The sequence below is a fragment of the Cynocephalus volans genome, chromosome 9, assembly GCF_027409185.1.
Source record: "Cynocephalus volans isolate mCynVol1 chromosome 9, mCynVol1.pri, whole genome shotgun sequence".
Classification (NCBI taxonomy): Eukaryota; Metazoa; Chordata; class Mammalia; order Dermoptera; family Cynocephalidae; genus Cynocephalus; species Cynocephalus volans.
In genome coordinates, this window is record NC_084468.1 from 111755220 (window position 1) to 111780482 (window position 25263).

The window sequence follows — 25263 nt, forward strand, 5'->3', positions numbered from 1 at the left end:
ATTTCGAGTTCATTCATTTTCCTAGATCTTTACCATCCAGATCTAGTAGTAAATTTCAGGTCTTCAAAGGTAAACCTTAGTCCAGTTAACCAGTGAGAAGGTAATACTGAAAATGTGGTTAGTAGTGCCTCATACAGTCTTTTCTGCCTATTAGTAAAAAGAGCAGAATTTTTCATTATATGACAACTAAACCAATATTCTCTTCCAAACCAAAGGGATATCATTAATTCCAAGGAAACAAAAGAAGGAGGAGGGAGAAGGCAGCATGCAGCTTTCATAATTGACTTCCCACAATTTTCTGCTATTGACAATTTCACCTTATAGATGGTCTTCATTACCCTGTGTTGTATGAAAGGAGAGAAGGTTAGATGGTCTTCATTACCCTAGAAATAAAGGGTAGCAGCAAAAAACACAAAGCTTTATTTTGAGATTAGCCCAAACCCTGTTAGTTTAAAAGTGTCAATGTTTTATGGTTTCAAGAAACAGTATAAATTGCATTTGTTTCTGTGAGTTCATTTTCCAAATGTGTGAACACAAATGTCTATTGTCTATGAGGAAAGTTCATGCTGAGCTATACAAGTGAATCACACAATTGAGCTCTTAGCTAAGCAGCGGCCTCTGCCAACCTAGCCATTTTGGTAAGTGGTCCTAAATTTGATACAGGGGCAAATAATTTTTTATTGTTTTCCTGGGGCGGGGGGAGAGCTCCTTTTACAGAGCACAGACCAGTAATAGCTTGTTTGGTTTTTTAATTCTTGCTGACATTTCTTTTTCTCTCCATTTTTTTTTTTTTTTTTTTTTTTTTACACAAAAGAATCTGAGGCTGTGATTTTTAACTTCCTTTTGTTAAAACTGTGCAAAAGGCTTACTATCCTGTGTCCTTAAAGCCCTGCCTTTATTCTTTGCTCCATATCATTAAAATCTTTCTCCACTCTCTGCTCAGCATTTTTCCTTTCTAAAGTAGGATGGTAATTCGTTGTTTGCATTACCAGAGAACTCCACAGGGAGACCAGATCCCACAACTTCAGCCTATTCCTTGGAACAAGTGAGAAGCTTAGCTTCAGTCTTCTTAGTTATTTGATGTCTTTCAAAGCTGTTTTAGATACAACATAGCCTCAGAAAAACTATTCAAATTGTTAAATAAATCTTTTAAGTACATTCCCCATTAAAAATTAATAGCAAAGGGATCCTTGTGATGGAACTTTTCTGTATCTTAACTGTGATGATGGTCACACGAATCTGCTCACATAATAAAACTGAATATAACTAAATACGCACACACACACACAGATAACTCCATGTAAACTGATGAATCTAAATAAGGCTGATGGATGTCAATATCCTGGTTGTGATATTTTATTATAGTTGTGCAAGATGTTACCATTGGAAGGAACTTGGTGAAGGGTATATGATCTCTCTGTATTATTTCTTACAACTACATATGAATCTAAAATTGTCTCAAAACAAAAATGTTTTAAAAATCATTATCAAATTGGACATTTTAGGTTTTTTTAATTTCATCACCTAAAGAAAAGTTATCCCTGAAATATCTGTAAGACAATGAGAATGTGCAATAGAGCTACTAACACTCACCTTTGCTCTGTCCCTCCATGACATAAGATTACAGATTGCCACTGCCAGCAAGGGGAGCCCAAGCCCCTCAGCAGAGCCAGTATATGTCATTTTTAATTTTCTGATTTGGAAAAGGTAACCTGGTTTTGATTATGTGCCTGAGTTTGGCTGCAATAGGATCTCCAGTTGGCTTCTGAGTTTTCCAAGGTACATTTACCAGTCATTTTCATTTCAGTTGTGTATTCAGACATGCCAGATCACAGCCATGATGGAAGGAGATCCTACATTAGTTTGCTGAGTCTGTCCCTCATGAACAGAAACAGTCACAGAAAAACATCTTATGAGTGGTTGTTTTCCTAAGATACCAAAATAGAGATTTTCTAAAAAGGTTTTCTTTTGCATTTTTCCAAAACTAGTTCTTGTGGTCTGTGTCATATAAATAGGAAAAATGGATGAGCTAAACTAGAAAAAAAAAAATGAAGCTGTCATCTCAACTTTCCAGCATTGCAGTTTGATTCCAGTTTAATACTGTGAAATAAAATTGCTTTAAATTTTTATATCCTAGTTAACTGCTATCTTGTCTCTACAGTCCCTAAAGCTCTGCAAATTAATAGACACAATCCCATTTCATCTTCAAACTTGAAAACTAAGCAAGCTCAGTATCATTAGAAATAATCTCCCCTGCCACAAATCGTGATGCCTTCAAAAGCAGGTTGTGAAGGTTTAGCTTCAAACTTCTAAAGTGGTATGAATAAGACCTGCTCAATTAGAATAAACTAGGACTTGAAAATTTTGCAGGCTGTTTCTAAATTTTTACAGAATCATGCATGCCAGAAAACATCAAAGAGCTACAAATTCAAGCAAAATAATCAAGCACTTGCAGCTGCAGGACAGCCAGCAATTTATTCAAATACAGTTCATAGATAATGTGATCCAAACAGATCTCTACACAGAGGACCAATTCTGATACGGGAATAAAGAAAAATGAAACTGGAATATGGCTGTTTTCTTCCATAGAGTCTATTTTCAAAGATTAACCATTTTTCTCCAATCGTTGTGAGTAGCCTTTGCAACTACAGAAATAATGATAAAGAATAATATTTTGAGTCTTCAGAAGCTCACAAACCAGGCTCTGCTTTCTCCATTGACAACCAAAAAGTAAATGTTCTCTTACCCACCCACCCTGAAGTCTTGTATGAGCATAAAAAACATCATTACAGTGCCTCAAACACTATAAATGTCTATGATAAAAAGTATCAGACTAGTAAAACTTCTAATAATGTGAACTGATTAGAGGGAAAAGTTACATAAATTACTGGAAAGTCTAATATACTTTAAAATAAAGTATTAATACTCTTATTCATATAAAACATACATTTATATTTTATTTTACACTTATTTGTACATGTACACATGTGTCACAGGGAAGTATATAATACAGGCAGTATGAAAAATCCTTAGCCAATTCTTAGCGACTTTTTTTGTGGTCATTCTAAATTGCTTAGGCATTGTACAAAATGCCTGATTTTAACACTATAGAATATATATAAATTAAAAGTATAATCTTCTTTAGTAACTGCATAGAAGTAATTTTACTTTACCATAACTTTTTATACTATGTAGATTTGCTTCCTTTATGTGAATGGAAAGCCTGCACTGGATAAACTTGAGGACTACTTGCAGGAAAAAAAAAAAACCATTTTGTTCCTGAAGTAGTTTTAATATTCTTCTCTGCAGTTTTTTTTACACTAGCAGTTTGGGAAATTGCTCCTTTCATAGGGTTTCCTACAACATAAGAAGGCTATTTCTACTCCGATCCCCACAAAATTTTCAAACTATAAAATCTCAATGAGTTTTGACTGTAGCCTAAAACAAGGTAATAATGCTTGTTTTCCCATCATCGCCATCACCTGGGGCATTAAAGGAAGTCCCTTGATTTCCTATCCCCCTGAATTACTCTCAATGCCATTTCCTGGAGAGGTTTAGGGTCTGTGCATTCTCACGCCAAGGCCTGGATCAGCAAAAACTGGCTCATCTCCAGGCTCATTTAGAGAGATGCTCAAGAAGGTGTGGTCAACATCTGCCCACAAGATGGCTTGTTTGGAAAGGGTTAAAGGCAGGTGATCAGTCTCCTGCCACTGTGTCCAGCATTCACATCAGTCGTGGGAAGTGATGTCACACACCTGCAATGCACATGCAAACTGTTAACACTTCACCAGCACTGAATTTGAGTCTCATCCAAAATCATGCCCAGCTGTCTCACACTGAGTTCCTTGGCTGACAAATTTGCAAGTCTGCATAGCTTTGAGAAAATAGATGGGTCTTACACTGACAACAGTTAAGTAAGTTCAAGTTTTATGCTACCAAGCTGAGTACAGTTTGGGTTCTTGTTGATTATTTCTTGCTCTTTCCAGAATCACAGAGGTGGAATTGGAAGAAATACTAAAGAGTACAACAAAGAACATATTGAAAGTGCAACACAGCACTCTCATTTAATAAATAATAAAATCACACCTGTACTATAGCTTTCACCAATTGTCCACATATCTTTCTTTCCCATATCAGTCATTCCCATATCAGACTCAAGGGCAGGGACCAGGATTTAAAGCACTTTTCCATCTCCAGATCTTAGTACCCAGCCGATACCCAAAATTGTTAAACAAATTGGTAGATGAATGGAAGAATAAATGGATGTATGGATGGATGACTGGACGAAGGGAGAGAGAAGTGCCTTCATTGAAAACTATTTCACACAGCTATTCTCGATGACTTGAAATAGCAGCTGTGTGAACAATATATTCAATTTTTCTAAAACCAAGTTAACTCATCCATAAAATGGGAATAATAATAACAGTATATTCCTCAGAGCCCTGTTGTGAGAATTCCTTCAGATAATGCTTTCCCAAAGTTCCATACATATTAGCAAGGCTTCCTTAAATATTAGCTTGCTGTTATTTCAATAGTGGTAGCAGTAGTGTCACCCTCCACTTCTCCTTGTTACTGTCACTGACCAACCTCTTTGTTCATGCCGTGTAGCTGTCAAAACTCTATTCCCTGACTTGTGGTCTCTCTCTTTCACTAGACCTATCATCACAGATCTACCTTCAGTCTGGGGTGGCCTCAACACCCATGTGGACAGCTCATCAACCCTGCCTTCGCATTTCACTGATCTTTTCATCTTCATCTATATCTGTTCCATGAATACACACAAACATTCTCTGTGTAATCAGTCTACCTGGATACAAATGCTAGTTCCACAAGTAGTCATAGCTATGTAACCCACTACACATTTTTTAGCCTCTCTAAAGTCTTTAATTATCTCATTTGTGAAACAGACATTATGAAAGTACTTATGTCACAGTGCTTGGTGTACAGTAATAATCATTATTAGCTCTTATTATACCTATCACCCAAACTATACCACCTCTAACACTACTATGTAATGTTTGAGCACTTAAGTTATTCCAACTCATTTACTATTATAAATAATCCATAGCAGAAATCATAGGCTGAAAATAAATTAGAAATAAAAAGAGGAAAATGTAGCAAAATACAGAAGTGCTTAAAGATAATAAAATAGTTGTAAAATAAAATCATTGGGAATCAAAACAATAACAATGATGATAATAATACTAGTTTACATTACTGATAATATATGCAGCATACTTAGAACAATACGTGGCCCAAAAGTGCACCATTCTAAGTACATTATGTGAATTATGAGTGTTTAGTACGTACATGTACAATCCTGAAAGTTTTGCATGGTGTGTGTGTTCTACACACACAATGAGAAAAAAATTGAGGTTCAGAGAAACTCTGTAACTTACCCAATTTCCATGTCTAGTAAATGGAAGAACTGAGATTCAAACCTAGAGACCCAACGTCAAGTTGACAATTCATACATCCATGCTAGATTGGGTTTTAGACCCAGGCAGTCTTTGATACCAGAGCCTATGCTCTTAATTATTTTGTCTCTCACTAAATTACTAAAATACCAGAATATAGTGATGGTAGCTTATTTTAAAAACAAAATATACACATACATTAGTTCAACCGAATTTTCATATCAACCTATTTCATTACAATCAATTTGTTTTCAGCTAAAGCTTATGCAATTACAGCCTTAATAGCTCTGTCCTTTGGGATCAACATGAGACTTCAAATGTGGGCCCTGCCAGGTTTGCCCCAGCATGCACAAAGGTGGACTGGGCCTTCAGCCTCAGCATGTCTCTCCTATCCTCCAAAATTCCTCATTTAACTGATGGATTAAATCCTGCACCCAGATGTAATTGAGGGTGTACACAGTAAACAGGCATGTTTGCTGGGCACCATTCTGCCTCAGCTGAATCAAGCTCCTTTTTACTACAAGTATTAGTCTGGTGACAACCCTGGAAGAATAGGTTTTCCTTCCACCTTGGGGTAGAGAACTGGGCTATACAAGGTCTAGCTTGCAAATGATTGACTTCAGAGGTATTCCTTCTGGAACTTCTAGGCAGCAGACCCCAGGGACACCTTTTCTATAGCCATCTGACACTCATTTTTTAGGTTCACTTCTTGAGTTCTCAACAGGACCACAAAATAAAAGAAGCAATAATTCTTCTCTGGTCATTACACTTCCAAATGTGGAGATACCTGATAGTTCTATGCCAGCTCTCAGAGCAAAGTAACAGTTTCCTGCTTGGGTTAAAAGTCTGTTAGCTGAGGTATACATTGGCACTCTGGAGTGAGAAGCCAGGCTGTGTATGGGAGGTCAGGCAACAATTCACTAGTGCTATTTTTGGTCTTCTGAGTTCCTGGAGTAGGGATTTGGGAGTTGGAATGGGGGGGTGGAGGGGTGGAATAACATACTTAGCCTGTAACTTAGGAGTAACCACCAGTGATAATCTTACTGAACATACGGTCATTCTTTATCAGCATTTCCCTCTGTTTCATCAGGGCACCATTACATAGGGGAGGTGACGACTCAAACAGAACACATATTTTCATTTAAGCTTTCTTTTCAACGTTCCTCCCAACAACTACAGATCATAAAGAAGAAAAGTTACCTCCTGTGTGTAATAGAATACTGTCATCTACAGATTAGGAAGAAGATCTATAGATCTATAGATTAAAAGAAGAAAGCCAATAAAGGTTCAGTTTTAAATTTCTTAACTTGCTGCTGAAAATAGCATCAAAGGGATTTTTTAAATATTTACACAAATTATTGAATGATTCTTTTTTTTTTTTGTCTTTAGAAACATAAGGACGTAAACTAATTTCTTCACAAGTAAAAAGAATTATTAGAACACAGAAACTTGATTAGCAACAAAATATCACTGGAAATTAACCACTTTTGTCAATGATCCACATCCCATTCTTCCTTACTCTAACTCATTCCTGTCCCAAGTCTTTTGCACTTTGGAAAGATTGTCCCTCTTCTTTGTTTGAGGTAGTTTTTGGTGTTTTCCTGAAGGAGGACTCCAGTGACAATGATAATAATAGCAAAAGCAATAAGAGGTAAGAAAGATAAAGTAGTTAAAAGTATGTGTGATTTTCAAGATAGCATAGATCTAATAAGCAGATCTTTGTTCTTCACCACATTTCAGTAAATATTACGAATTGTACTCATCATGCATTCTTTCTTATTAAAACATGATTTTTGGTCATTAACTAGCTCAGTGTCCTTGAGCAATTCTCTTAATTCTTTTAGGTTTAGTTTTCTCATCTGTGCAATAAGAGAATTGCTCTACATGATCTCGAAAATCATCCAGCACTCTGCATGATCCCCAGTAAATGTATCTTGATTTCACCTTGACTCAATTTAATCCAAAATCTGTTTGGATCATTTGGAATCAAATGCTAAATCAAACTGATTAAAACTTTTACCAGGTCACCCCAAAACATTGGAAACCAATAGGATATTAAAAATCAAAGTAATTATTTCATGGGGTGGCACTTTGTTTTATGGAGAATGATTACCAATAAAAAAGAAAGTAGGATCCTTAGACTTCCATTCTTCAGTGTTTGAGAAGATGTCCAACAATAGTACCAAACCTGAAACCCAGCTCTGCCCACCAATACTCAAGGCCTTCCCAGAGGCAGTTGAAACACACACACACACACACACACACACACACACACACACACACACACACACACACACACACACACACATTTTCTCCCCCATATCTAAACAAATAGGAAATTTTATTCTATTTTTACTTCTTTTGTAATATCCTGCTTTACAGAGCATGCACAAAAAGTCTGAATCAGCATCAACTTGACAATGCTTGATATATACCAGCCTAAGCTACATGTTCGGATAAAGGACTTTTCACAAATCCCCTGAGTTGAATGTTCTCCTTGGCTCTTCTACCATAGTCACTATATCTAATTCTTCTCAGTCCACAGATCCACTAGAGTGCAACACAAAAGCACAGAAATGTCAAAAACAAGTGTTGGAAATAAAAACTGTAAAGTCCCAATTGCACATATGAAAGAAAAAACGTGTGCATAAAATTGTCCTCCAACCACTTAGAATATATTTATCCTTAATTTGTAATATTTTAATTCCAGAGGAATTAAATAATGTAAATGAAAATAATGCATCAACTAGAGAGCAAAAATGAATAATTCTTGGTTCAGCCTGTCATCTGTGGTGAATCAGATTTTTTTTTGGTTTAATCTAATTTAACCATAAAAATTAATTAGCTCAGAAAAGCAGAAGATAGCAAGTCTCCTGATTTCCTAACTATTATTAAGACACACAGCTTCCATTAATTCTACACCAATGGGCCTAACAATTTTCAAAAAGATAATATTCTTACTTAGCTATTACACATGAAAAATTTTTTAAGTATCTCAGTTTCTGAAATAGTATCTTATAAGCTGTGTACATTGGGAAAAATTCAAATTTGTACATGTCAACTAATTGGCAGGTGCATCCGGTACTTTGTATTTTGTTTATAGTCTAGCAGAATAAGAATTAATCTTTACCTCTTTAGTATTTCATGATCTATGTAATTGTCTACTTTCTTCTCCTCACACCCACGTTAGTTTCATTTAATCCTCACAGCAACAAGGCAAAGGATTGTTATTTTCAGTTTATAACTGGAGGGAAAAAACAGAGGCAAGGGAAATTAATTAACTTGCTCATGGTACATGCTAAAATTAGTAAATAAACATAAGCCAATGTGACTGCAACATCTGGAAGGCTACATTGAAGAAAACAATGAGTCACCTAAGAATCCCCACTACCTAAAAAAATAAACCTGATCCAATTGATCCAACTATACTCATCCATTCAGAAAGAGTGATCAGTGTCAGGGCTTGTATCATAGGAACTGTTATTAAATGTCCCCTATGAAGTCTCAGACTGAAAACAAATCTAAGCAAACAATATAAGCCATCAACAACAACTCTTCCTTCCAAAGGAATTTATGGTACACAGCAGATCCTGAAAACTTTTATCCATAACTGTGACATTCAATGTCTCTCAAAACTTTATTTTTATTATTTACCAATTTTTTCCAAAATCTTAAGTTTCATTGCATCTAAAGTTTGACATAATGACAGACTTTTCTTAATAGCTTATTCCTTGCTCTTTTCTCTTCTTTTTTCTTATCTTTATAAGGCCTGTTTATAACTGGCTTATATTCATATGTATTAACCATTTCAAACCACTAAAAACTATTAAGGTTTTACCAACAGAAAATATTAGTCACTGAGTTTAAAGATTTTATTATATGATAAGGGGAGGGAAGAAAAGAACAGAGACCTTCAGAATTACTAAGTATATTTACATGGTCCTCTAAGCAACAATATTAGCTACTGATTTAGAGTGCCTATGATATGCAAGGCACTATATCAAATGCCTTATGTACCTGATTTTATTTTATTCCAGCAGCAAGCTTTTGAGCTATTACCACAAATAAATGTAAAGAAAAAGAAACAGCTTCAGAAGGGTTCAATAACTTGACCAAACTAATACAATTAGCTAGTGTCAGAACATGATCTCTAACCCAAGTCTGTCTGACGTAGAGATGTTATTTATTTAGTCTGCCAAAGTCAGACAGGTCTAGGTTCAAATCCCAGCTCTATCACTTAAAGCAGTGCTCAGATTGTTTGGAAAGGCAATAAATTAACTCAAAAAGGTTTGCTGTAGATGAGAATGAGCATGGCCTGTTCAGAGACACCCTGAGAATACCTGACCTGCTAGAGCAGAGGCTCCTCATTGGAAGGCCCCTGTCCTTCCTCTAAGGGGCAGTTGAGTTGGGAGATGAGTTGAATGAGTGCCAAATTTGGAAACCATATGTAGTAAATCACCATTCAACATAGCAATTTTATAATGGTCTGAATGAGACAGTTAAAACATATTCTGAACTGTGCAAACTCCACTAGTAAAGAATTTCTAAAAAGATAGACTATATGTTTCTTTCAACAGAAAGTGGCCCTCTTAATCTGGCAGTGTGCTTCTTCACCTAGTATCCTCTGCAGTCACTCAATTGTCAGGGAATCAATAAAACTATCACCATTAAGTAAACGTGGCTGGCACCCTGCCTTGAAACCCTAATTAAAATTGCATGTGCAGAGGATCTGTGTTTGTCCCAGTGGGTGACCACACTGACCTTTCATGTCTGTAGATTTGGTAATACATCTTGGGTTGAACCATACCGGAAAGTATGTTTGATGTCTCCAGCCAAGCACTGATTCATCTGATCCAGAATGTCAATATAGTCTCCTCTTCGTTGCATTTGTTTGCATTTCTTCCTAAGGTGTTATTATGAGTTACCGTGTACCCTTTTCCAGTGACCTCTTTGGCAATACCTTCTCAAGACAGGACTAGGAGTGGAGGCACTGATGTCAGATCCCAGGTTCACTGGCAGGGACGGATAGAAAAGCTTACATAGCAGCTCCACAGACTGTGGTTCAAACCAATTATCATTTCCTACCTTTCCAAAAACTGAATGTATTCCATTTCCCCTTTTAACTTACTGGGGATTTGGGGGGGGGGTTTATATATGAACAGTGTTTTCAAACAGATGAATCTTTGTTAATATAAATCATTGTACTTTGTATTTCTCATTCCCAAGCCCAGACCTATCTATCTTATCATAACTCTGTTACCTATGCTGAGGAAAGTGCCACTGGATCTACCTGAACCTCCCTGCCCATATGGCAGCTTAATACTAAGATGGCTTAAACAATTATTTTAAATAAGTTAGTTTTACTTTTTAGGGATTCAAGTGTTCCTCTCACCTCACAAATTAATCTCAACCTTATCATTGTATCACAGATAAATCCATAAGTGGTGTCATTCAAGAAAATGAGGGGAAAAAATAGGCTTCCTCATCTAGCTTGCTGTAATGCAGACATGTTTCAAAGCCATCTTTTCAGGTTTTTTTGAATAAAACTTTACTCATATGTTACTTTCATGCGGCTGCAACAGATAAAGCCAAAGATAACTCTAACAGACCAATTAACCTGAGGTTGAAAAAGGACTAAAAACAGTTTTAATCTATACTCTGGTGCCATAGGACTTGTGCCTCCTTTTTCTTACTTAACATAGAGGGAAAAGGTGGACAGAAAAAAATTGTTACACAAGAAAATTATAAGAATAAACACTCAAGGACTATTCCACAGTGTGACTTTGAAGAGGTGTCCAGACAATTAATTCAACGTAGAAATGGCAGAAACAACTCCCTGATGACATAAGTCTGTATTATGTTTCTAAGTCCTTTTACTCCCATCAGTGGGCTTGATAACTACATTAGAATTAAGGCCCAAAAGCTGTCTTATGTATAAAAATGTCATGTTTCTATGGTACCACCTAGAGCAGTTTTATGGCTTAAGGAAAAAATATGTTCCAACCAAAAAGTAGTATATTAATGGGTACAAAAGAATGCTATCTTTCATAAGTCATTGTGCAGTATATGCATGTATTGAAACAACATACCATACCCCACAAATACGTACAAGTAAATGTTAAAATATTTTGAATTAAAAAAAATTTTTTTTGAAAGAAAAGAAAGCCACCTTAACAGATTTTAAAATTTCTCTTGCCCATCTCAGAATTTTTCAGCAGAATTTGGGGGAAAGATTATACAGAAATGAGAACAAGAATGGAATAAATAAGTGCAAGACTTTTACTTGTCCCTCGTTATGAAAAACCTCAGATTCTGAGGCAGAAGCAGCCGTTCTACTTAAAAGGAAGTGTGCATAATCAAGTCACTAATACCACAGCTATTTGGAGCATTTGGCAAGAGGTATTCACTGGGATTTCATCCTAACACTGGAATTCTCCCCAACTCAAAAACATTCCACAAAATGAAGGATTCTTAATTAATGGTCTGGGGTCCATGAATAGGCTTCAGGGAAGTACATATAAAATTGCATGATAAATTGTGTGAGGATATGGATTTTATGTCTTGCAGAGAAAATGTAGATTTTATCAGTTTTGCAAAGGCGCTTGTGAATTCAAAATAAACAAAACAAAAACAAAAAAGGTAAGAACAACTGTTTTTGGTCCTGAACCAATGAAACCATGTTATTTTTTTCTAGTTTTTCTGCTTGAAAGATCTCCCTTTAACAAGTTTAACAAGGCCACACAGACATTTAAGACATTGGAATATTACTCTACCACCCAACCACTGACTTTCTTTTTCACTTATAAATGGTCCTCAAAATTCACACACACACACACACACACACACAAACCGGGGGGGGGGGGAAGAAGATATAACAACCACAATTATTTGAAGTTGATACGACAAGCAAACAGAAAGGACATTGTTGGGGGGGAGGGGAGGAGGGAGAAGGGAGGGAGGTTTTGGTGATGGGGAGTAATAATCAGCTACAATGTATATCGACAAAATAAAATTTAAAAAATAAAATAAAATAAAATAAAATAAAATAAATGGTCCTCAATAGTGTACAATTTATAATACCCCATCTTCATACTTTGTCAATGTTGGTTTCAACTTTTTGCGTCTATACAAATAAACAGTGACTACATCTCAGTATTTGATGAGGGTGGGTTATTTCACAGCTGTCCAGAATCCTCATTCATTTAGCATCCAACCGACTGCAAAGTATTTTTCCAAGAGGGTATTTCTCTCATGCTCTTCTCTCCTTACTATCTTCATCTTCCTTTCAAACACAGGATAATCTCAGAAAAAAATAAAAGCAGTATCTCGGTAATATTTCTGGTAGAACTGATGAGCATCAAGATGGAAAATCTAGTTTTAAAGCAGATAATAGTAGTTTGTCTTTACAGAGCAACTTCCTTCCAAATTGTTCCACATGATCTCTTTTACTTTTTTTTTTTTTTTTAATCATCAGCATACAAGTATAGCATAATGTTTAAGATCTCGGGTTTTGGAGTTACTGGTTTTGAATCCCAAATTTCCCACTTACCAACTATGTGACCTTAAAATTGTTTCTGAACCTCCCTGAGCCTTAGTTTTTTCATCTGAAAACTTGGTCCAACAACAAAGTACCTACATCACAGACTTTGTTTGGAAGACTAACTTTAAAAATGGGTATAAAGCACTGGGCCTGATATATGGAGATAGTAACTGGTAACTAAGTGGTTTTTTTTTCAAGATTTAAATGTCATCCTATGTGTTATAACTAAATAAATGTTTAATCTGCAGTTGGACGGGTCTCTTTAAAAAGACTGAAAGAAATAGGCCAACTTAACCATGCAGTTGCAAAGAGCAGGCAACGGGAGACGGTACTGACTGTGGAGTAGGTTGGACAGCAGACAATGGTCAGAGCTCAGGACAGGAGAGGTGCAGAGTTCCACTTCAGAGGTGCAGCTTTAAGGGCTTGGGCTGTGGCTTCAGTAACCAGAGTTCGGTTTAGCACTTATTCTGACCAATCTCAAGAAAATTTATGGAATATCAAGTAACTAATGTTCATTAATGTAGGACTTTCCCCCACATAGCCGCAAATTGTGTCTACCTAAAAGAATGACTTGATGCTAAATGACTAGTTACTGGGCTCACAGAATCTCCCTGACAAGGGCCAAAATTGGCACAGAAATCAGTGATAAGATTGGACTTGTGGGTAGGTGTTAAGTGGTCCCATCTGTCAGAGGTAGAAGCCAAGTAGATCGTTATTCCATAAACATTTACAAGTGGATCTCCACTGCCAAAAAGTAACAATAATAAAATATCTACACCGTTGCCTAGGGGATTTCTGCTAGTCTCACTTCCCAAACCTACTATCGACATGCCACCTGATCTCTGCTATAGAGCAAACATTTTAGAGCGGATTTTCCTGCTCTTTGTCTGCCTCTCGGCCTTATTTTCTGGACTGTGTCTTGCTAACCAAGATCAACGGACTTGGGAGTTGAATCAGGCTTCATCTTTGTACTGATCCCTCGGAAACTGCCCTCTCACATTTTGGCCTTGACTCTCAAGACCTCAACTTCAGGCCTGAGGCCCTGACTCTAACTCATCTTTAAAAAGAGGTAAAAATGTGTCCGGGAAAGGGCACTGGACTTGGAGGCTGAAAAATTGAATTTGAGTCCAAGCTATACCGCTAATGAGCAGTGCAGCTTTGGATAACAGCTAACATAGACAGAGCTCCTAATAATTAACATTTAATCCTCCTAAAACCCTGAGGTAAATTATATTGTTATCTCCATTTTACAGTTGAGAAAGCTGAGGCGTAGAGAGGTTAAATATGCTGACCAAAGTAACAAGGCTAGGACACAGCAGAATTATTACTCAATGTCAGGCAGTTCAGGCTACAAAATGTAACATTGCTTCACGTCATGTAACTTCAGAGCTAAAAACACTTATTAAGCTGAACTTCATGGGCCGAGTACTTTATGGTGTTGCGGGGTGAGCCTACAGCACCATAAAGTACTAAGAGTGAAAATGTGGGATATTTGTATAATACTCTGTGTGTTTTATTTATTATTACTTTATTTATTGTATTGTTTGTGGTACGTTTGTATAACACTCCGTGTTAACAAGTATAAAGCATTTCTCTTCATTATTGTTTTCTCTTTATCAATTTACATTTTTTCAGTATTTTTTCTACTCAGAAATTATACTTCTTTATTCTCCCTTTTTCTACCTTTAAAGAAATAGCTTCTTTGTAATTAAAATTTATATACTTTCCCCCCAAGTCACGTGCTCTGGCACATTTAGAGAAAGAGTGTTAGTGTTTCGGACTCTCCCTACACGTTCTTCTGAGATACCATTCTTTCCTGACTCATAACTTCGTGGTTGTTCAAAATAGCAATTTACTGTAATAGTACATGTCATGCAGCAGCTCTGCTTTACCCCATCATTCTTTAATCTTTCCATATACCTGAAGATTTCTTTAATGTCTTTAGCCTTGAGTAAATAATTGTTTGTATTGTATAAGCTGCTAACTCCTCTGACATTTTTCTGGCTGTCTTTCCAGCATTACACCTTTACACCACAACCTTCACCGCTTCATCCTCTTCATTCCGTTCTTCCCACTGGTTGTTTCATTTATTTGTTTGTTTGTTTGTTTTCCTGTTTTTGAAACTCTTCACTTCAGGGAATCAATTCCTTCCCACCACTTTGTAAAAGTAGACCAGTAGAATTAAAAATTACTACTTTAAAGAGATTCCCTAAAGACACCATTCCTACTGGGATGAGGTCTATACAATTTGAGAGTTCTCAGAATTGCAAATTAGCCAGGGATGACCAACGGGCCTCAAAATGGAGTGACCATACTCCTGAGAAGAGAAGACAGAGGAACATAAGAGAGGAGAGTTCCCAATGACTGACAAGGTTCAGGGTCTGAGGGAAACGGGAAGTTCAGGGACACACACTGGGCTAACAGTCTTATAAATTATAACCACTGTTAGCAGTGGCCAAAAGGATGCCCGAGACAGAATCACCTACTCTGCTGGTTCAGCTCATACATCACCATAGAAAAGAACTGGCACTAAGTCAATCTTCTTAAGCCTCCACCTCAAGAGAGTACACTGAATATTCTTACTATTCTAACCTCTACTTTATATTTTTAGTATATTTATGTTCCTCCCTTTCTGACATACTTAGAAACTTTTTGTTGACAGTTGCTACAGTTTTATCTGGCTCTTTTTTACGTATTTTAAGAATTTGTTCCTTTTCTCCCATTATTATTAGAATAAAAATATCTAAACAACTACATTCAACCTGCATTATGACTACTCTTTTCCTGCTCTATACTTCCTTAAATTTTTCTTTTCCTGGTTGGGGATTTCAGAGTACTTATAGAATGACGGAATATCAGCTCTGTCATTTTATTTCTTCCCACCCCTTCCATGAGCATGGGAACATTGTCACAGCAACTTAGTCATTTGTTAGGACCCTTTAAAATTTAAGTAAATGTTTTATTATGATATAACTAGCAGTACTGTAAATGTGCAAAAATCATAAGTATAAATATTAATGTATTATCACTTCTAATACCATGAATTAGTAGTGTCTGCTATTGAACATTATGTGAATGGGTCCCTTTATATATTTGAGTTGTTTCTTTCATCTGCATTATGTTTTTGAGATTTATTCATGTTAATACCTGTAGCAGTTGTATTTACTTTTAATGCTGTATAATATCCCATTGCATGATATACTGTCATTTATTTATCCATTATTGACATTTAGATTGCTTCCAAGTTTTCTCTATTATGAAAATTGCTATGAAAAATCTTGAACTTGTCTTTTGGTATATACAGATACAGATATAGATAGATATATAGAGAGAGATACATACATATATATATAGAGAGAGAGAGAGAGAGAGAGATTGGATATATATAGCAAGGAAATTGCTAGGTCAGAGAACTGTGTAATTTTAATAGATACTTCCAAACAGTTTCTTAAAAGGTTATACCACCAGCAATGAATGAGTTCTAGTTGCTCTACATCTTCACCAGCACTAGATATTGACAGTTTTATGTTTGCTTGTTTGCCATCCTGGCAGGTGTTAGAAGTATCTCATTATGGTTTTAATTTGCATTTTCCTGTTTACTAATGGAGTTATTTCTGGTCATAATTTCTCTTACATTTTTTTGCAGCTGGATATCTTTATTGATTCATATATTTGAGACATTCTCTGCCTCTGGCATTCTTAGGCCAGTCAACATCCTCTGGGCACTACAGCCTTGTTGTCAGCTCCCTGGACTGACACTACTGCCCCTGCTGGACTTCCCACTCCCCGAGGCATTTCTGCATTTGCTTGCCACCTCCACTATACAGCATTTCTACCAACTGGCCACCTCACTCACTGAAGCCATAGAAAGACAGGAGTCCTACTTTATTTGAACTTAATTTAGGGAGAATGTGTCTCCTTCTCTTTAGCGTAACATCTCATCTGATGCAAACCATTAATGCTGCAGTGAACAGTCATATCATAAGCAGTTTTTAGTGAAAACAGCTCTTTCCATTTTTATTCTGCATCCAGGAACATATCTTTGAAACAGGTACCAAGACAAACATAAAAGAACCCTGTCCTTCTGATGATTGAGGCTGTGGTCAGGTCAGCTCATCTGGCTGACTTCTTCTTCCCTTAGGATGGGTTCTTTCCAAAAACGAATCCTAAATTCCTCTTACAAAGAAGCACCTGGCATGCAAATTCCACCAAGTTCCCAGAGAGGCTCAGAAATGTCTACAATAGCTATGATCAAGAATGAGCTCCAGCTAGGACCCCTATAATACTGTCAAGTGTACCAGGAAAAAACTGTCCTTCTATATTATATTTATCCACATTGAGTCTAGGAATGAAGCTTTATGTTTTGCTTCTTCTAAAATACAGTCGGAATTCCCTCCCAGTACTACTCATCTTATGATATATGGGGAAGGTGACTTGATCTTTAATAACTTTTCTTCTTTCACGTTTCATTTGGAGTCATACACATGCACTTATCTGATCTTCTCTCTTCACCAGAATATAAATCTTACAAACATGATTGCATTTTTAAGACATCCATATTGTGATTTGAATAAGGAAAATCCCTACCCTGTAAGACTTTCCTCCCTTACTGACCAGCAAGAAAAGGCCACAAATTTAGTCTTTTCATGTACAATACATTTCCCTTTTAATATCCAGTCTTACTCCTTACAACAAGTAACACCCCTATGTCTCTTTGTCTCAAATCCCCAAGGCCTCTTAAAGCTCTCTGTAGTATTAAAACCCAGAATCACAGCATATTAAGGTCGCAGGGGACTGCAGCAATTAGAAAGTTCAAACGCTTCAAATAAACATGAGAAAATTGACACAAAAAGTTTAAGAGATGTGCCAAAATACCTAACCAGGTGGAAATACATAACCAGCACATTTTATTTTATTTTCTGATGTTTAACAGTGATATCATATTCTTAAATATTTTGTGCTATCACCAGAGAGTTAAATTTTTTGCAAAATTTTTTATCATCGAGTGTATTTCCCTTACTATCCTCTGATTTTTGCTCAGGACATAGTTAAAACAAACACATTTAAGGTAAATCTAGTACAACCAACATAATACAAAGTACTGCATACCAAAGATTAAGGAGCCTTAAGGAACCTTGGAGAAAGACACAAATATTTCTCCCTCTTGGCCCCTTCTTATCTGGCCAGATTCTAAGACAGTAATAAAGGAAGTAAGCTTCTTGTCTTGCTATTAGGCTGGGACTGCGGATCTAGGATGATGGATAGAGACCTAAAATGCTTCTCATCCCTCTGCACCACTCAAGAATAGCACTAAAATTCGCAATCCCTTCTAATTCCCCAGTTCTGTCACTACAAGAATAGACCCAAGGAGTGTGGCTAGTTTCACTGAAAACTATTTAGAGTCATTCATATTACTATTTCCTCCCTTATTCACATAGTCATAGACTTTTTATAACAAGACTTGGTTATCGTAATAATACTTTGAATTTGTTAAAACACTTTGTTAAGTAAGTTTATTAAACTGAAACCAACACTCATTATTATCATTTAATATATAGCATTTAATATATCATTATTATCATTTTATATGTACTTGAGAAAAACATAGTCATGGTATCACCTTGATAGCTAGTGATTAAACTAAGACAAGAACAAAGATGCCAAATTTACACCGCGTGCCTTACTTCATTGGAATCAACTGCTTTTATTGATTCATTTATCTCAAGCTTATTTATTACCAACAAAATTATGTTGTTAAGGACTACATGAAAATTCATGCTGATAAAAGAGATTTGTTCATAGTTTTCAAAATAAGGAGTTTCTTAACCAAGAATCACTGTGTGACATTTTTGACTTGTTATAGTTATTACATCATTTTTACATATTCAACCAAACATCACCTACGTGATTCTTAGTTAAAAGAGAACAGAAAAAAATAGTATATTTAGAGCAAGCAATGCAATAAAGATTAGATCATTCTTGTCCTCTAACATTAAAGGAAAAACACCAACAATGAAGAAAGAGCAATGCCATACTTTCTAGCAAAAAGCAAGCAACTTTTTCAAAACTGAACTTTAAATGGAGACTGAATAAGCTAAACTTTTTAGCTTATTCTAACAGTATGAAAAAGGAAGTAAATAGTTTTGCATACACAGCTCCACTGAGCCCTTATTTTATCATATCATACAGTTACGGTCATTGCCATTAAATCATGGGTCCCAAGAACAAGGTACAGATTCATTTTAAAGGGCTTTTTTAATCTTTCAAAGATTCAAGTACTTCAGTTTTATCCAAGTGAACAAAGTTCACCTAATGATCACTTATAAGAGTTCAATTTCTTTGGAAAAATTGGTTACATGAGGTAACACACACACAGTAAGTCTCACTTAATAATGTAGGTGTAAGTCTAGTTCAGAAAATGCACCTTTTTAAACATTAAATACTTAAACCTCTCAAAATCTAGACATTATTCAATACAAGCAAACAAGAGCCAATGCTTAACTCATATTAGGTAGCCCCTAAATCAGAAGGTAGCATGCATAACAGAATGAACTGGAAGTACAGCATTTAAAAACTACCTCCAAAAGCTACCTCCATTGTAACTAACTTTTCATTGTGAGCAATTCACTCAACCTCACAAACTGCTACAGCATCCTGGAATTAAGTGGTACTAAACAATAAGCAGTAACCCAATTGTACCCAGCTTACAGATAAAATCAATGGAAAGAGCTACAAGATAATTTGAGAAATAGTGACATAAATAGTTGCTCAGAGACCTAGTAGGAGATGTAAGCACATGGATAAACAAGCAAAAATCCTCTAAGTAACAAATTGAAAAATAGGAAAAGATGGGAGGTTCTCTAAGCTCTTCAGAGCTTTGATATCTGTCATGTGGTTCATAGCTAGTGGATATCCTATATTCTAGGCCTAAATGGCTTCACTAGTAAATTTTATCAAACATTGAAGGAAGAAATAATATCTATTCTGCATGCTTTCTTCCAGAAAATTGAGTAAAAGATAAGACTTTAACTCATTTTAAAATGTAGTGCCACACTAACCAAAAGTAGAAAAAGACTAGAGGAAAATTACTGACCATTATCCATCATGATCATGGACAAAAAAAAGTCACAACAAAATACTAGAAATCAAAATCAACAACATATAAAAATGATAATACATCATGATCAAGTGGAGTTTATATTTGTAACGAAAGGTAGGCCCAACATTTGAAAATCAGTGCTGCTCATCACATAAACCAACTAAAAAAGAAATAACCAATGATAACCTCAATAGAGGCAGCAAAATATATCATCCACTCATGATAAAAACTCTAAGAAAACTAGGAATAAAAAAGAGCTTTATCAAATCTTAAAAATAAGATAAAGGGCATCTGCATAAAACCTGACCTAGTGTCATACCTAATGAAAAACTAAATGCTTTTTCCTTAAGGTCCAAATGAGGCAAGAATGTTGCCACGATTTGAATGTCCCTCCAAGCTCACGTTGGAATTTAACTCCCAGTGTGGTGATGGAAGGTGGGGCCTTTAAGAGGTGATTGGATCTCGAGGACTGTGCCCTCTTAAGTGGATTGATCCCATTCGTGGAGTAATGAGTTGATGTTTTAATGTGATACCCTGCATCATGGTGGGACCAGCATAGATCCACAACCAAGAAGAAGCCCCTCACCAGATGTGTTCCCTGGACCTTGGACTTCCCGGCATCCAAATCTGTAAGAAATAAATTTCGTTTCTTATAAATTACCTAGTTTCAGATATTCCATTACAAGCAACAGAAAAGAGACTAATATAAATGTTTCTCCAACCATTCCTAACCAGCATCATACTGTATGTCCTAGCTAGAACAATAGGATAAAAAAGAAATAAAAGGCCTAAATGGTGAAAAGTAACAAATAAAATTTTCTCCATTCTCAGAAAAAATAATTGTCCATGTCAAAGTTCATGAAGGGTTTACAAAAATAGAAGTAAATGAAGTTACTAAACCTAATAAGTGCATTTAGCAAGACTGCAGAATACTAGATCAATATACAAAAAAAAACTATATATCTATATGCTAGCAATGAACCATTTGAAATTATAATTCTTAAAAATACAATTTACAATGGTAATATAAAACATAAAGTACTTAGATATAAATGTCGTATATAATACATGCAAAATTTGTAGGCTAAAAACTACAAAACTGTAATGAAGGAACAAAGTTGGAGGACTCATACCATCTGATTTTAAGACTTATTAAAAGGCTACCATAATAACAACAATGTGGTCTTTGCAAATCAATATATACATAGATCAATTGACTAGAATAGAGAATCTGGAAACAGATCCACCCAAAAAAGATCAATTTGTGTTTTAAAAATGTGCCAAGAAATACAATAGAGAGATGGTTATCTCATTAACAAATACTGCTGGAAAAATTGGACATAAGATGCAAAGAAAAAAAATCATATTTGACCAACCCCTCGCACCATATGCAAACACCTAGAAAAAACATTGGAGAAAATCTTTGCAACCTTGGTTTTCACAAAAATTTCTTAGAATATTGAAAGTATAAATTATTTATTTACTCAATAAATTGGACTTTAATATTAAAAGCTTCTGCTCCTCAAAAGATAGTGCTAAGAAAATGAAAAGACAAACATTGTAGACTATGAAAAAATATTAGCAAAACACCTACCTGAGAAGGACTAGTATCCAGAATATTTTTTTTAATTCTCACAACTCAATAATAAGAAAACATACAACCCAATAAAAAATGGGAAAAATATTTTAACAGATACTTCACCAAAAACGATATGCATATAGCACATAAATGCATGAAAAGATGTTCCACATCATTAATAATTAGAGAATTGAAAATTAAAACTATAATATGATAGCACTACACAACTATTAGAGTGGCTAATTTTTTTAAATGACATTATCAGGTGCTGGCAAGGATAAAGAGAAACTGGAACTCATATTTTTCTGAAATTAATGCAAGATGATGCAGCCATTTTTAAAAACAGTTAGATAATTTCTTATAAAATTAAATACACACTTCCCATATGACCAGAAATCCCACTCATAAGCATTTACCCAAGAGAAACGCAAACATATGTCCTTAAAAAAAAAAAAAAAAAAGAACTGTACACAAATATTTACAGCTACTTTATTCCTAATTGCCAAGAACTGGAAACAACTCAAATGACCATCAGCTTGTGAATAGATAAACTGTGGTACACTGGCATAATGAAATACTACTCAGCAATAAAAAGAATGAAATTCTGATACATTTAACAACATGTATAAATCACAAATGCAACATTCGGAGTGAAGGAAGACTGACTTAAAAAGCTATAAACTGTATGATTCCATTTATATGATATTCTGGAAAAGGCAAAACCACAGCAATAAAAAGCAAATGAGTGGTTGCCAAAACACAAGGTTGGGTGAGGGGGTTGAACACAAATGAGCATGAAAGAGCTTTCAGGAGTGATAGAAATGTTCTACATCTTGGTTGTGGTGGGTTTTACATGAGCAGTTGAGTTTGTCAAAGTTAATAGAACTGCTCACTTAAAAAGGGTGAATTTTATTCTATGTAAATTATACTTGAATAAAATAAATTAATGGGGTGGGTGAATGTCTCTATTTATAGGCCACCTAGACAAATGGGGAAAGTAGATAATGTATCCCTAACAAAAAGTTTGTTGCCAAAGCTGAAGCAAAGAAAACCTTGGGAAAAGGAGGTCCTGTCATCTTGGAGATCCTTATAGCTAGATCCTTGATTATGTGTCTCGAGATTCCTGAAATAGAATAAGCTTATGCCTGTTGTCCTGATTTAATTATTAATTGCACCCCATATCACATGATGCCAATTTTTATGATAAATTATGCTGTTCTAATAATAGCCTAAGAGAAGATTTGTCAGTCATATAGATATCTTGGAAAGTAGGAAAGAATTATCAAAATTTTCAGAGGAAAGTTCAGCATACTATTAAGACATGAGAGTCTGAAAGGGAAAGTAGCTTACGTGTGTTGTAGTGTTCTATAAACCATGAGTCTAACAGCACAGGCAAAATTTCTCCCAGTGAGGAAAAATATATAAGAAAACATGTATAATCATACTGAGTCCTCTCAAATGAGCTCGCCTTTTAAAAGAGTTATATATGAAAGACACAATCCTAGAAGAATTGGGTATTTGATGCTAAAAGACAATGAGTTAAAGCTCATCAAAACTTTAAGGATACAGAAATGCTTTTCCATTAAACTTGAGGACAGACAGAATATAAATAAAAGGAAATTCTTTTGCCCTTTATGGGAAAGTGAAGGAGGATAATCAGAAAGAAAATTCAATTGGCATGGGTAGCTTGAATAAGCACTGGGGCAATGAGTAGCTGGGAAATGGAGCAAATATAGCGAAAAGAGCAATTAATAAATAGATTGAAGATAGTGGGAAACAGGTTTCTCGCCATCAGAAAAGGAAGGTAGTAGTGTGGAAAAGAAGAAAAACAAAATAAATCCTTGTTATTGGCCTAGAATTAGAGGAATCAGTGTGAACAGTTAGAGGAATCATATAGATATACATGTATGTGTGTGTGCGCATTATGTGCATTTCCTAGCTGTGTCCACTGAGAAGAGAAGGCCTAGAAGCAGTGAAACAGCAAAAGCAATGTGCACTCTTAGCACCCAGATACTGGTTTCTAAGTGCCATTTTCCACTAAAAGGAACCAGGGATCCTTGAAGAAATGTCTGACTTCAGAGATGGAGTAGGTAAAACATAAGGTGAGACTAGAACATCTTTTTGTGCCAGAAAGAAAGTATCAATAAATGGTGAACAACTGTCAAAAGGACTCAGAAACCAGATTCAAGAGGTTCCCATTGGTCAAATCTGGAACATTTTGAGCATTGAATAAATAATGGGATCATAACCCATTGATTAAAATAGGAATCCAAAGTTCATACTGAAAAAAAAAAGAAGAAGAAAGAAAGAGATGGGGGGGAAAGACAGGGAGAGGAGAAAGAAAGAGAAAGAGAGAGAGTGAGAGAGAGAGAGAATGCTCTACTTTCCATCAAATTCTACCTAATAATTGTAGAAGAAATGACAGAATTAGAAAATCACCATTTGACAACCATTTTATAACAATGATTCAGATAAAAATCAGCAAAAGATGCTAAAAATAGTAGGTGAATGTTTGATAAGGAACAAAATACTCAGGCTTAAAGTATGTCTCACAAACTGCATATTAATTAGTTACTAATAAGTACAAAATAATGATTAATTACCTACAGTGTAGGAGAAAACAAGCAGACACTAAGCTAATATGACCAGTAATGGCACAAAATTAAGTTATGTGTTTCTTGATATAATACACTGTAAAGAAAACAGCATAATTGCTGTAATATTCCTGCCAAAAATGTAGATTCTGAATCATAGCATGAAGAAACATTAGACAAATCCAAACTGAGAGCCATTCACAAAATAATTGGTTTGTACACTTCTAAAATACCTACATCAAAAAGCAGTGGAAGGCTGAATTGCTCCAGATTTAAGGAAAATGAAGGGACATGGCTATTAAATGAAACTCTTGATCCTGGCCTGATTCCTGGATGAGAAAGGAAAGAAGAAAAAGTGGAGTTTCGTTTTTGTTCTTGCTGTTATATGCTTTTTTCTGCTTCTCTCTTTGTCTATTGCTATAAAGGACATTATTGGGACAATCACTGAAATTTGAATGGGGTTTGTGAGTTACATAGTAATCTTGAATCAATGTTAATTTTCTGATTACATATATACATATACAATTGTATAAGCACACACACCGTGTTATGGATGAGGAGGAAATACACACTGAAGCATTTAGGAATAACAGAGCATCATACCTTCAATGTACTTTCAAATAGAAATAAAAGTTAGATGATAAATGATACAGATAAATTAGATAAACAGACAAATAGAAAAAAAGAAAGGCCAAATGTGCTATTAACAATTGGGGAATTAGGGTGGGGGCTAAAAAGATTTCTTTGTGCTATCTTTGCAACTTTACTGTAAGTTTGGAAGTATTTCAAAATAAAGCATTTAAAAAACAAAAGCAGTATTGTATGTCCTCCCTCCCTCTTTTTTTATAATGTCTTGAATTCCACAAAGATATAAATGAGCAGTTAGTAACATTCATTACTGTATTTTTCTTACATCCCCCTATAGCTTTTCAAATTTAAAAAGGCATAAAAGTTGCAGTATAAGGCAGAAAACACTTATTATGAAAGCCATGAAGATTGTACTGTCGTGTTTTTTCATTTATGTGATTGTTACA

General features: G+C 35.4%; 1 non-coding gene across 1 annotated transcript; it reads left to right on the top strand.

Moving 5' to 3' along the window:
- Nucleotides 1-341: 341 nt before the first annotated feature.
- On the top strand, nt 342-469 carry LOC134386720 (U6atac minor spliceosomal RNA). Its single transcript, XR_010024542.1, has one exon. It is a non-coding gene; the product is annotated as a U6atac minor spliceosomal RNA (small nuclear RNA).
- Nucleotides 470-25263: the final 24794 nt, after the last annotated feature.